Raw genomic sequence first — 13,924 nt, forward strand, 5'->3', positions numbered from 1 at the left:
TAGGTGTATGCCTACTATGTATCTGTTAGTAGGTGGCCATATTTACCTAATTGTAGTATACAGGAAAGTAGCAATGCTCATTGGGTCCTGTCTCCTATTCTCTAATTTTCTGACATACCTATATATCTTCAATTTCTAATTATCATGTGGTCTTTCTTAATTTACTTCCATGACCTCTTAAAGCCTTCCCATCTTTAATTAGGAGATCTCTTCTATCAGTGCAATCTATCACCTTTAGTGACCTGAACACTGTAATCATGTCACCTATTTCTCTTTAATCTTTCAAAGTTGGCCGACCCAGTACCTTTAGTCTTTCCTCATATGATTTATCTGCCAGGCTGGGGACCAATTTGATTACTACCCTTTGTATCCTCTCAATCTTGCTTATATCCAGTCTTGGATGTATCAGGGTCTTGACAAGTTTTTCATCATCTCTTCATCCATATAATGGAATGCCACTTTAATCTTCTGCAGTAGTCCATGTCTCTCCTACAATCCTCCTGATATGTCTGTCAGGTGATATTTGGTATTAAACTTCATCCCCCATTCTTGGCTCCATCCAAAAATAGTATCTAGAAGCAAGGGTGAAGGATATCATGGAATACAAGGTCCCAAAGACAAAACGAGGTATCAGAAGATTGATGGGCATGTTTGGATTCTCTTGAAGGTACTGTTCAAACCTTGCAGAGGCAGCCACTCCTTGAACCTGCATGCTCTCTTATAGTCACTTCTCTCGGAGCATCCCCTCTTGATAGCTCCACATTATAGTAAGACATTTTATATTTTTTGTGATGCCAGTCATGTAGCGACAGGTGCTCTACTTGCTCAGGAACAGGATGGTGTCATGAGGCCCATCTCTTTTACGTCTAATGTAATGGAAGAGTATCAAAGGAAATATTCCACCAGTGAGATATATCACAGATTAGCCATGACATGTCACACAAAGATGCATCACAAAGTGTAATGCAGTAGCTCATGTAAGTTGTGTTAGGTAATGTTAGTCTGCATATCCCTACAATAGTTTTATAATGTTGTAACAGGACCGGAACTGCCCCTATTTGCTATCTTGTTTAAGACCAGTACTCCTGTATGATGCAGAAATGTGGTCCTTAAGGAAGAGAGAGGAAAGCACTTTGGAGAGAACAGAGATGAGGATGGCGAGATGGATAGCTGACATATCTCTGTTGGAGAGGAGACAAAGTGAAGATGTAAGTTGTGTGGAATATGTAATGTAAAAGAGAAGGCAAGAGAAGCAAGACTAAGATATTTTGGACACATTAAAAGGAGAGAGGATGACAAACCAGTGAAGGAGGCGATGATGGCCGAAGTTAGGGGTAGAAGTGTCGGGAGACAAAGAATGAGGTGGCAAGATGTAACAAGGTGTGACATAAGGAAACTAGGAGTGCAAAAGGAAGAAGATACAAGGGACACAAACAAATGGAGAAGGATAACTCCGGTGGCCAACCCTGCAATACAGTGGGATTAAGGCTGTATGAATATATATATATATATATATATTATATATATACATATATATATATATATATATATATATATATATATATATATATATGTGTGCATTTATATATGTATATATATATACATGTATATATATACATATATATAATGTAATATATATATATATCTATATATATATATATATATATATATGTATGTATATATTTTTCAACCACAAATCACTTTTAATTCCATGCCATCGCAATCGAGACTGAGAGTCGCTCAAAGGAGGCATCCATTGGAAATTGAAACGTGGACGAGCCGAGGATTCGAACCAAATTGGATGAAAAATATATCAATTGATCACTGGGAACCATTCAGTGTGTATGTACATATATATAATGTAATAATGTTGGATCTGATCAGTATTAAGCTATCTTAAGCAAAGCAGCGAGATATAGGATCATGAAATGTAAACTGAAATGGAATCACCCTTTGCAGATCTGGAGGAGAATGCTGCGGATTATCAGGGCCCTCACATGGGGGAAGGGGGGGGGCATACACCCTGCGGGACATTTAGGGGTGCAGCAATTCTAGTCTGGGCATGGTGCTCACAAGGCTGGCAAAATAATCATAAAATAAAAATAAATAAATAAAAGGTCAGAGAAGCCCTCAATATTTTACCATAATTTATGAATTTTGCATTAGATTCAACAAAATAGGAAATATTTTTCCCTTATCCTTTCCGCAAATACAAACATACAAATACCAAAGGCTTCCCCCCCCCTTTACAAGGGAGGTAGCCAATAGGGACATTAATTTTTTTTTTTTTTTTCTTTTTTTATCATTTCACAAGCCAATAGCTATAATAGGCAGTAAGGGATGGTGGAGATAGGAAGTGGTGATGGGGGGAAGGGGGGGGCACTGAGAACTTTGCCCTGGGGTAGCACTTAGCCATGTAATGGCTCTGCGGAGAATGGTGAAGTACACAAATTGAGTGATTTGCAGTATGGGGTCAAGGGTCACTACAACAACGATGGCACAGGAAAATAGTGCCATCACAAATCGTGCTTAGTTCTTAGCAAGATTAAGATAGCAAATAAGAACATAAGAATGAAGGAGACTGCACGAGACCATAAAGCCAAGGCAGCTCCGTATCCATCACCACCTGTCACCCCCATCCATAAAGTTGTCTAATCATTTCTTAAAACAACTGATAGTTTCAGCGCTTACTACATGGTTACTAAGTTTATTCCATTCATCAACCACCCTATTAGTAAACCAATTCTTGCCTATTTCCTTTTTAAATCTAAATTTGTCCTGTTTATAACCATTACTGCAAGTCCTGCCCTGTTGTTTTAACATGATGACCTTGTTTACATCACCCTTGTTAAAGCCTTTGATCCACTTGAACACCTCTATCAGATCACCCCGCACTCTGTGTATTTCCAGAGAGAATTGTAAACCTTCTTCACACATATGGAAGGAGGGTAATGTGCTGTGCCATCACATTCGTACCCTCATGCAAACTCCTCATATCTCACAAGTCCCCCTCTGTACATATATAAGTAGTTATATTTTGCATTTCACCTTTTATTTCATATCCAGTGTAAGAAAGAAAATCTCATAACTATAAAGGCATAAAGCACACTGGCAATTGGACTGACAGAACTAGCTGAATTGTGACCAGGTTTGACACAGCAAATTAAAAACTGCATGCTTGATTGTGACATTTGGCTTTGTTTCAGAGTTGTGCTTTTATCCTAGTATTTCTACTATTCCAAACCTATCTTTTTCATCAGTATTTTCTTTGCTCACATTGTTATTCTTGAACAGTAGGTCTGTAGGAGACTATTGATTTTTCCTTTTCCAAATAAAATTGTATACATAAAAAAGTAGGGATTGTGCCAAGTATTCAGAATTATCAGGCCATCAGGACTATTTAATTTGAGGAGAGCAAAATTGATAACATGCTTATTGATTTATTTCACTTGACAGGACAAGTTCTGGTGATGAATAACCACCACAGTACAAATGATAACAAAAGTACATGTGAAACTAAAAAATTGTACAATTACATTTCAAAGATCACTGACAGATTCTCAAAATCACATCTTTCTTTTGTCTTGAATTCATTGTTATGAAACTATACAATTCATTTCTTTCATCAAGAAATTCAATTTCATCTTTAAAGCCTTTTAAGTGCACCAGTGTGTGTCTCCATGTGACGTTTGAGATTACCCTTATGTGAGAAAGCAGATTCACACAGGTCACACTGGAAAGGCTTTTCTCCTGTGTGGGTCTTCATATGCTCTGTAAGATGATACCTTCTGGGGAAAGCAGAATTGCACAGGTCACAATGGAAAGGCTTCTCTCCTGTGTGGGTCCTCATATGCTGTGTAAGAGAAGACTTACATGAGAAAGCAGAATCACACATTTCACACTGGAAAGGCTTCTCTCCTGTGTGGGTCCTCATATGCTGTCTAAAAGAACCCTTTTGTGAGAAAACAGAATCACACAGGTCACACTGGAAAGGCTTCTCTCCTGTGTGAGTTATCAGGTGACGTTTGAGGCCATATTTTTCTGAGAAACCTGCATTACACAGGTTGCACGGGAATGGCTTCTCTCCACTGTGGCTTATCATATGCTTTGTGAGTGATCTCTTCTGTGAGAAAGCAGAATCACACAAGTCACACTGGAAAGGCTTCTCTCCTGTGTGGGTCCTCATATGCTGTGTGAGATGACCCTTTTCTGTGGAAGCATAATCGCACATTTCACACTGGAAAGGCTTCTCTCCTGTGTGGGTCCTCATATGCTTTGTGAGAGTTCTCTTTTGTGAGAAAGCAGATTCACACAGGACACACTGGAAAGGCTTCTCTCCTGTGTGGGTCCTCACATGATCTTTGATGTGACCCTCTCTTGTGAAACCTTTATTGCACATGCCACACTGGAATGGCTTCTCTCCTGTGTGGGCCATCATTTGACATTTAAGAGCACACGTTTGTGAGAAAGCAGAATTACACAGGTCACACTGGAAAGGCTTCTCTCTTGCATGGGTCCTCGTATGCTTTGTGAGAAAGCAGAACTTCACAGATCACACTGGAAAAGCTTCTCTCCTGTGTGGGCCACCATATGATCTTTGAGGTGACTTTTGTGCCATTTGAGAGAAAGCAGAATCGCACAGGTCACACTGGAAAGGCTTCTCTCCAGTGTGGGTCATGATATAGCTGTGCTGCAGATGTCACTCTGAATTCTCTTCATCATATGACATATGGAATCTATAGGTAGTTTTTCCATGAAATGTTGATAGTTACCCTCATCCTGGAAAGATTTAATTACATGACTTACATCTCTTTGAAATTGTGTGATACACTGTAATAGGATTGTGGATGTTTTGTACACAAACCATTTCATACTCAAGTCCCTTTGCCCTGCAAAGATTGTGATTTGGTTTACTTGGGTCAAACTGGGAGAGACTTGAACACTAGATTGGCAGAACATAAAAGGTCAATTAGGTATGGGCAAGAAAATTCGGCTGTATTTCTTCATGTCAAAAATAAGAATCATTCTTTCGATTGGGGTAAGGCCAGATTAGTGTTCAAGTCCCACTGCAGTTTCAGGAGGAAAATAGTCGAATCGGCATTAATTGAGGAATGCCCTAATATTAATATTTCTAAAGGGCAGTGGACACCTGACATCATTTCATGCGCAGCAGTTAACAAGATGGTACGGACCTTACAACCTCCCCTCTCCTCACCCCCTCCCTCCTCCGCCACCCTAGTTTGCCCCACGCCTGAGTGAGGTCATCTGTCCACGTCTCTTCTCTGTAGCTTATAAGTCCCCTCTGTACTCTACCCTATGTACTTTCCTGAAGAGGGCTACAGTTGATAGCCGAAATATAGGATTTTTCTTTATTCGAAGTTTATTTTCTCCGACTGTGGGTTCCTGTGTGTCATATATATATATACATATATATGTATATATATATATATATGTATATATATATATGTATATATATATATATATATGTATATATATATATATATATATATATATATATATATATATATACATATATATATATATATATATATATATATGTATATATTTATATATATATATATATATATATATGTACATGTATATATATATATATATATATATATATATATATATAAATTCGACACACCCAAGTTATATCACATTTGACCTGTCACACTCCAAACTTCATCATAGTTCTTAACTCTCCTTAAACTTTTCTTTGCATTCATTCTTATCCTCTACCCATGTTGATTTTTTCTCTGTCATATTTGAGATGGTGCCAATATGAATGGGTCATATTTATATGGAAAACCAGATATAACTGATATTAATGACTAATGTTGCAGTTGTATTTGGTTTCTGAGCAAGAAGTGTAACATCTTTTCCTAGAAGTAAGTGTTTAAGGCGATATTTAAAAGTTACAGAATTTGGATGGTCGTATGTTCCTCGCATTTGCTGTATGCATCCAAATAAATGCTCCAGGATGTCTTGATTTAGATTTCTAGTTAAAATATTTTAAAGATTGAAAGACTTTTGCAGCATTCTGTACAGTCCTATGTATTGCTCAGAAACCAAATACAACTACAGCAAATTTTGACTGTTTGTCAAATAAAACTAAACTTGAGAAAAGGGAAAATGAAGTTTCATGTTTTGATGAGAGGCAGTTGGTATCAGAACTGTACATTACTAGTCTCTGCTTCAAAGATTTGAATGTTGGGCCACATGTAAATAATGAGTATGATAACATTGATGAAAACCTAAGAGACTGTGTAATCTCAGTTTCTAATCCACAGAAAGCAATCCACATACTTATAGAAGAAGAACCTCTCAAATACATTGGTGGTTATATTGTTAAAAAATTAACACAAAATATCCTCACTTATGACACAAAGCAAGAGACTGTAGGCCTACCGCCATGGCTAAAACATGGATTGATGAAGTAAACAGAGGTGGATTGTATGCTGCTGCTCACACCTTCTTTTCCCAATTAATAACTACAAGAGAAACATTTAAAGTAATACACGGTGACAGTCTCAAGGAAGGAAAAGAGTGCTTGAAAACACTTGTTCATGAATTAGAAAATGTTGCACTTCATGTACCTCATGATGTCATATCATTTTTTGCCAAAATATCTGTGTACTTTAGAATTAGGAATCTAAATAATAACATTAAGAAAAATAAGAAAAAACATAAGTCATGCAAAGGTAAAGCTAATGAAACTGACCACATGAATGATATGTAGTTTACTTTTTCACTAGGACCATATTACCTGTTTTCCTTTGTTGTTTATGTTATGATTAAGCAGTTTATATTCAATAACAAATATTGAATATTTATGCTAACATTATGAATGGTGTGAACTTAATTTTTCTTTGTATTATGACTACTGTTTGCCATAATTACTATGAATATATTTGTGCTTACAATAGACCCTTTAATATTCCAAGTGTTCATCTAATTAGTAATGCATGTAGGTAATATGTAATGCAGTTAAAAAAAAAAGGGGGGAGGGGAAGAGATAACAGGCTCCAAGGGTGGTCAAGTTCAAGTCAGTACTGTGAGTGTCTGGGAGGTGCGGCGTGGATGACATCATCACCCCTCCTCGCCCGCGCTCGGCCCGCTCGGCTGGCTGATCAGTCTACATGGACCTTGGGTACAGAATTTTGTATTTTTATGTTTTGCGATTAATTAAATATAACAGTATACTTTGTTTATGCCTAGTCTGTTGTCGATAACAATATTTTCGGTACAGTACGTAAACGAAAAGAATGTGTTTTGAAATAAAAAAAATCCTAATTTTGCCTTGCAATGATTTTAATCTAACCAACAAAAAAGTATTTGTAGGTCAAAGATGACAGGACTTTATTCAGTATGCATAGGCCTAGGCTACGTTTCCTAACGGAAATGATGAAAAAGTTAATGAATATTAAACAACGTAGCTCAAAGATAATAAGATTTTATTCAGTATGCATACGTTTCCTAAAGAAAGTCTGATGCTAAAATAAAAAGGTTAAAAAATACAGTATTAAATAGAGATCAAAGATGATAGGATTTTATTCAGTATGCTTAGGCCTAGGCTACGTTTTCCAAAGAAAATCAGATAAAATTATAGAAAGGTTAAAGAATACTATACAACATAGTTCGAAGACGTTAGGATTATTTCAGTATGCTAAATATAATATACAATATACAGTATATACAGTAACAAAAAATTTAAAGGATAATATACATATATATATATATATATATATATATATATACATACAGGTAGTCGTCGACTTACGACCGAGTTCGGTTCCGACAGACAGGTCGTAAGTCGATCTGGACGCAAGTCGGATTTTATATATATACAGTATATATTACCCTTTATGTATTATTTTTGTTACTGTATATATGTTTTGTATATTATATTTAACATACTGAAATAATCTTAGCATCTTTGAACTATGTTGTATAGTATTTTTAACCTTTTTATAATTTTATCTGATTTTCTTTGGGAAACGTAGCTTAGGCCTAAGCATACTGAATAAAAACCTATCATCTTTGACCTATGATATTAGATACTGTATTTTTCAACATTTTTATTATTTTACCACCAGACTTTCTTTAGGAAATGTATGCATACTGAATAAAATTGTATCATCTTTGAGCTACGTTCTTTAATATTCGTTAACTTTATATAATTTTCGTTAGGAAACACAGCCTAGGCCGACGCACACTGAATAAAGTCCTGTCATCTTTGACCTACAAATACTTTTTTGTTTGTTAAATCAAAATCATTGCAAGGCACAATTAGGAAAATTTCTATTTCAAAACACATTCTTTTCGTTTATGTACTATACCGAAAATATCGACAACAGAGCATAAACAAAGTTTAGTGTTACATTTTATTAATCGCAAAACATAAAAATACAAAATGCTGTACCGAACATGTTGTTATCGACAACAGACTAAGCATAAAAAAGTTTTACTGTTACATTTTAATAATTGCAAAACATATAAAAATACAAAATGCAAGGTAAAATTTTATTTCAAAACATTCTTTTCGTTTACGTACTGTACCGAACATACTGTTATGGACAACAAACTAGCCTAGGCACACAAAAAAGTTTTACTGTTACATTTTATTAATTGCAAAATATATAAAAATACAAAATGCAATGCAAAATTAGAAAACATTTTACTTCAAACAAAATGAAAGAATATTTAGCTGGCTGAAATGCTGACGCTGCCGGCAGCCTGCCAAAATTGTCGTACTTGCTTCTCGTGGCGTGCAAAGTAATTGTACTGCACTGCCAGGCATAACATTGCAATTCTATTACTCTATTAAATGTTAAATATTATTGCACTATCTCGTGGTCGTAAAGTCGATCAGTCGTAAGTCGCATAGGTCGTAAGTCGACGACTACCTGTATTAGTTGTCAATAACACCCTCTACGACTACATACTACGACTACTACAAACAAGAGTATCGGAGAATCTCGATATGTGGAGTAGGCATCTGAGGATCGTGATTGTACAGCTGCGCTATTACCAACGATTTCAAAGTTACTCATATCCGGGAGAATAGAGGCTAATAAACATCATTGCTACTTTGAATATTATATTTTATAGTTTCTTGTCTTTAGATTTTTATTCAGAAAACTAATTTGCCAAGACTAATACAGTATCAAACTTTGCGTTTAAATCGGCAAAAATTATAGAAAGGTTAAAGAATACTATACAACATAGTTCGAAGATGTTAAGGTTATTTCAGTACGCTAAATATAATATACAATATACAGTATATATACAGTAACAAAAAAATCTAAAGGGTAATATATATATATATACACACATACATATATAAAGGGTAATATATACTGTATATATATAAAGACCGACTTGCATCCAAATCGACTTACGACCTATCTGTTGGAACCGAACTCGATCGTAAGTCGACGACTACCTGTACATCATTCTGGTATGAATGACCCGTCATCCAGGAGGTGCTAAGATAAGAGGGAGGGTGGAGGGGTGTGGAGTGTATTCAGGGATGGAATGGGTGGGAATGATTTTATGCCTTTTCCTTTTTGGCTACCTCCCTTGTAAGGAGGAAAAAGCCTTGGTATATGTATGTATGAATTCTAAGATGTTAAACAGGCTATGCTATGCCTATTACATAGCCGGCTATGGCTATGATAGCAAATATATGAAATAACTATTAATAATATGGTTAGTATTCCACGTCGTGGACCACGTCCATGACCATGAGTCTAGAATAGTAGAGACAAGACTTAATTTTCTTCTTGGTTTAATGATAATAGACATGAGCTACTGAAATAAGGCTGTTCATTCAGATTATCATGATTATAGATAACATCCTGACACAAGCTCTACTACTCTCATAAAAACTCTTGACAGCTCCCAGAAGCTTTCCTCCTATCCCATATATCTGCATAACCTCCCACAGTGCCTTTCTGTCTACCCTATCGTAAGCCTTTTCCAGATCCATAAAAGCCCAAAAAACATCCTTCCCCTTTCCTATAGCTTTCTCACATATTTGTCTTACCACAAAGATCTGATCTACACAACCTCTACCCGTCCTAAATCCACACTGTTCCTCACCAATTACTCCCTCTGTTCCTCTCCTAATCCTCTCAATCAAGATCCTCCCATAAGCCTTCCCAACTACACTTAACAAGCTAATCCCTCTGAAACTACTACATTCACACTTGTCCCCTTTTCCCTTGTAAAGTGGAACTATACAGGCACTCCTCCAGTCCTCCGGCACTCTACCCTCTCTCCAGCAAACATTAAATAACCTCACCAGCCAGTCCACCATCACTGTACCTCCTCTTTTTTAGACATTCTGCATGGCATCCATCCAGACCAGGTGCCTTACCTGCTTTCATCATCTTAACAACTGCCTTCACTTCATACTTCCTTATTTCTACTCCATTTTCCTCACTCATCACGGTCATTTTCTTAGCATTTCCCACTGCAACTATCCCTCCCTATCCTCCTTCACATTTAGCAACTCCCTAAAATACTCTGCCCATCTTCCCCTTACTGCCTTCTCTTCCATTATCATCTCTCCATCTGCACCTTTTACCTTTTCTTCTCTACTTGATTCGCCTCCTCTTCCTCTCTTAATTTCTTTCCAAAACATCTTTTTATTACTTTCAAGATTTTCTGCCATACTCTTACCCAACTTCACATCTGCTCTCCTCTTTGCCTCCTTTACCTTTACTTCTCTTTTCTTTTCTCTGTACCTCTCATATGACTCCCTCGTCCTATTTTGTAACCAATCTGTGAAAGCTCGCTTCTTCTCTTCTACAACCTTCTTTGTTTCCTCATCCCACCATTCACTACCCTTCCTTCTATTTCCTCCTGTCCTTCTTGTTCCACACACCATCCTTGCACACTTTGTGACTCCCTCCTTGAATCATCCCCATTCCTCCTCCACACCTAGTTCTACTCTATCCTTCACTCCCTCCCACTCCTCCTTCAGCTTCTTGTACTTCTCCTTTTCCTTTTCATTTAAAGAGTTCACTCTAAGCACCTCCCTACCTTTTGTCCCTTTCCTCTTTCTCCATCTATCCTCCACTCTCAACTTACCTTCCACCAAAAAATGATCTGATATTCCCCCACCATCTCCCCTTAGCACATGTACATCCTTAACTCTTCCTATCATAGTCCTATTTACCACTACATAATCCATCAACGCTCTATCTACCACCCTCTCCCATGTGTACTTATGCTTGACTTTCTTCCGAAACACTGTATTTGCTATCATCAACTCTCTTTCTAGACACATTTCCACCATCAACTCTCCACTACGATTCTTTCCTGGAACTCCACATTTACCAACCACTCCATCAATTGGACCATTTCCTACCCTAGCATTAAGGTCTCCCAGTACTATTACATTGACATTTCTCCCTAAATCCTCTAAGCACTCATTTAAATCTATCCAGAAGGCCTCCCTTTATTCTACACTCTTCTCACTGCCAGGCCCATATGCACTTACAAAGACCCACATCTCCTATCCCAGTTCCACCTTCACCTTCAGGATTAGAAATGGAGAGAGTGAGTGGTTCGAGGTAAAGGTGGGACTTCGTCAAGGATGTGTTATGTCGCCCTGGCTGTTCAACTTATACATGGATGGGGTAGTGCAAGAGGTAAATGCAAGGGTAGTGGGTCAGGGATTGGAGATGGTTAAAGAAAATGGAGAAAAGTGGGAGCTGAGCCAGCTGTTGTTTGCTGACGACACTGCGCTTGTGGCAGGATCGGAGGAGGGACTGAGGGAGTTGGTGACAGAGTTTGGGAGAGTATGTGATAGAAGAAAGCTAAAGATAAATGTGGGTAAAAGTAAGGTGATGAGATGTACAAGGGGTGAAAGTGGCAGTAGGCTGGAAGTGAGCATTAAGGGAGAGCGATTGGAGGAAGTGGATAGTTTTAGATACTTGGGTGCAAATGTGGCAGGAAAAGGTGGAGGTAGAATGTAGATTGAGAGAAACGAGTAAATGCCTTGGTGGATTGAAGAGTGTAATGAGGAATAGACATTTGGGAATGGATGCTAAGAAGACACTATATGAAGGAGTGATTGTGCCAACACCACTGTATGGGGCAGAAACATGGAACATAAGAGAGGAAGAGAGAAGGAGTTTGAATGTGTTTGAGATGAAGTGTCTGAGAAGTATGATGGGGGTTACTAGGCTAGATAGAGTGAGAAATGAGGAGGTGAGAAGAAGAACGGGGGTGGAATGGGAGTTGGAAGATAGGGTTGATGAAAGAGAATTAGGATGGTTTGGACACAGGGAAAGAATGAGTGAAGAAAGACTAGTAAAAGAGGTATGGAAGGCAGATGTGGAGGGAGTGAACATGAGGGGACATTCTAGGATGAGGTGGATGGATGGGGTGAAGGGGCCTTTGGGGAAGAGGGGAATGTCTGTTGAGGAAGGATGGGAGTGGACAGAAGACAGGGGTGAATGGAGAATGGTTGTATATGGATGATGTTGTGATGCATGAGGTGGAATGGGTGGGGGGATGGGGGGTGAGGTAGTATGTGTGAGCAAAATTTGACGCAGCCCAAAGGGATTTTTCCCTGTCTTCTCCTTTTGTGCATGGGGGGACGGAGAGGGGGGGTCGCTGATTTAATGAAGCGGCCTTGCTGTGGATGTGCTGTGTCTTGCGACACTGCTTTTGACCCAGGGCAGTGGACAAGGTGCAGGGATGACCCGTCATCCAGGAGGTGCTAAGATAAGAGGGAGGGTGGAGGGGTGTGGAGTGTATTCAGGGATGGAATGGGTGGGAATGATTTTACGCCTTTCCCTTTTTGGCTACCTCCCTTGTAAGGGGGGAAAAAGCCTTGGTATATGTATGTACAGATAACATGATTAAACAAAATAACTCCTTTGAAAGTAAAAATAATTTATTCTTTTTTTTTTCTATTTCAGTAAGTTGGTGTAAAAAATAATGCACCAATATCAATGTAAATTTAAGTTAGGTCTGAGGATAGTTGCAGTACTGACTGGTTAGTGTACTGAGAGGCAATCTAAGGGTAAGGGCTAAGGCACCTATATATGCACTTTTTAATGTGATAGTAGAGTTCTTTTAGCTGCATATACATTACATTGTGCATACATTACATTGATGGAAAATGTTACATGATAGGTGTTAGTAAGAACAGTATTAAAGGAAGGTCCTACATTGTTTTTGACATGCTCAGGTGATTTGTTTACCCATAATACCTTCATATGCCAAGTTGCATGTCAATTGGGCCAGGGGTTTGGATTTTACAGATGATTATCTCTAAATTGACAATAGTTGCCATGGCAACATGAAATGAGTTAGTAAGAATAGTGTAAAAGGAAGGTCCTACATTGTTTTTGACATGCTCAGGTGATTTGTTAAACCATAAAACCTTAATATGCTACTTTCATGAAGAAAAAAAATTAATAGTTGCCATGAAAAGGCAAATTTGGTATAATGGAGATGTTCCACATTGTTTTTGACATGCCCAGGTAATTCCTTGACCCATAAAGCCCAAGTATTCCAAATTTTAACAAAAGCGGACTAGTGGTTTTGAGTTTATCATTTTATGTGTATTTCTTTACCAAAATTCTGACCTTTTGTTATGGTAGCCAAAAATTCGGGATAAAAAAAGAAATGTATCTCCCTTATTTTCGAGCTATTTCAAAAATCTAAAAAGCATTTTGTTTCTAATAAAATTGTCTTTCATAATCATATGCAACAAGAATTTAAGGGATAAAATGTTTTTGAGATTTTTCGGTCAATTTATATATGCACACAACTGTACCAGTTGATATATGGCCCATGTGTTCCTAGTGATAAATGTTGTGATAGGAGCGATGGTGTACTTCATTTCCTTCAGTCAATACTCCGTGTGTACATTAACCCCCAGCCAAAAACCACGGTT

This window comes from Oratosquilla oratoria, chromosome 12 (genome assembly GCF_046742065.1).
Source record: "Oratosquilla oratoria isolate Oo_2021 chromosome 12, ASM4674206v1, whole genome shotgun sequence".
Lineage (NCBI taxonomy): Eukaryota > Metazoa > Arthropoda > Malacostraca > Stomatopoda > Squillidae > Oratosquilla > Oratosquilla oratoria.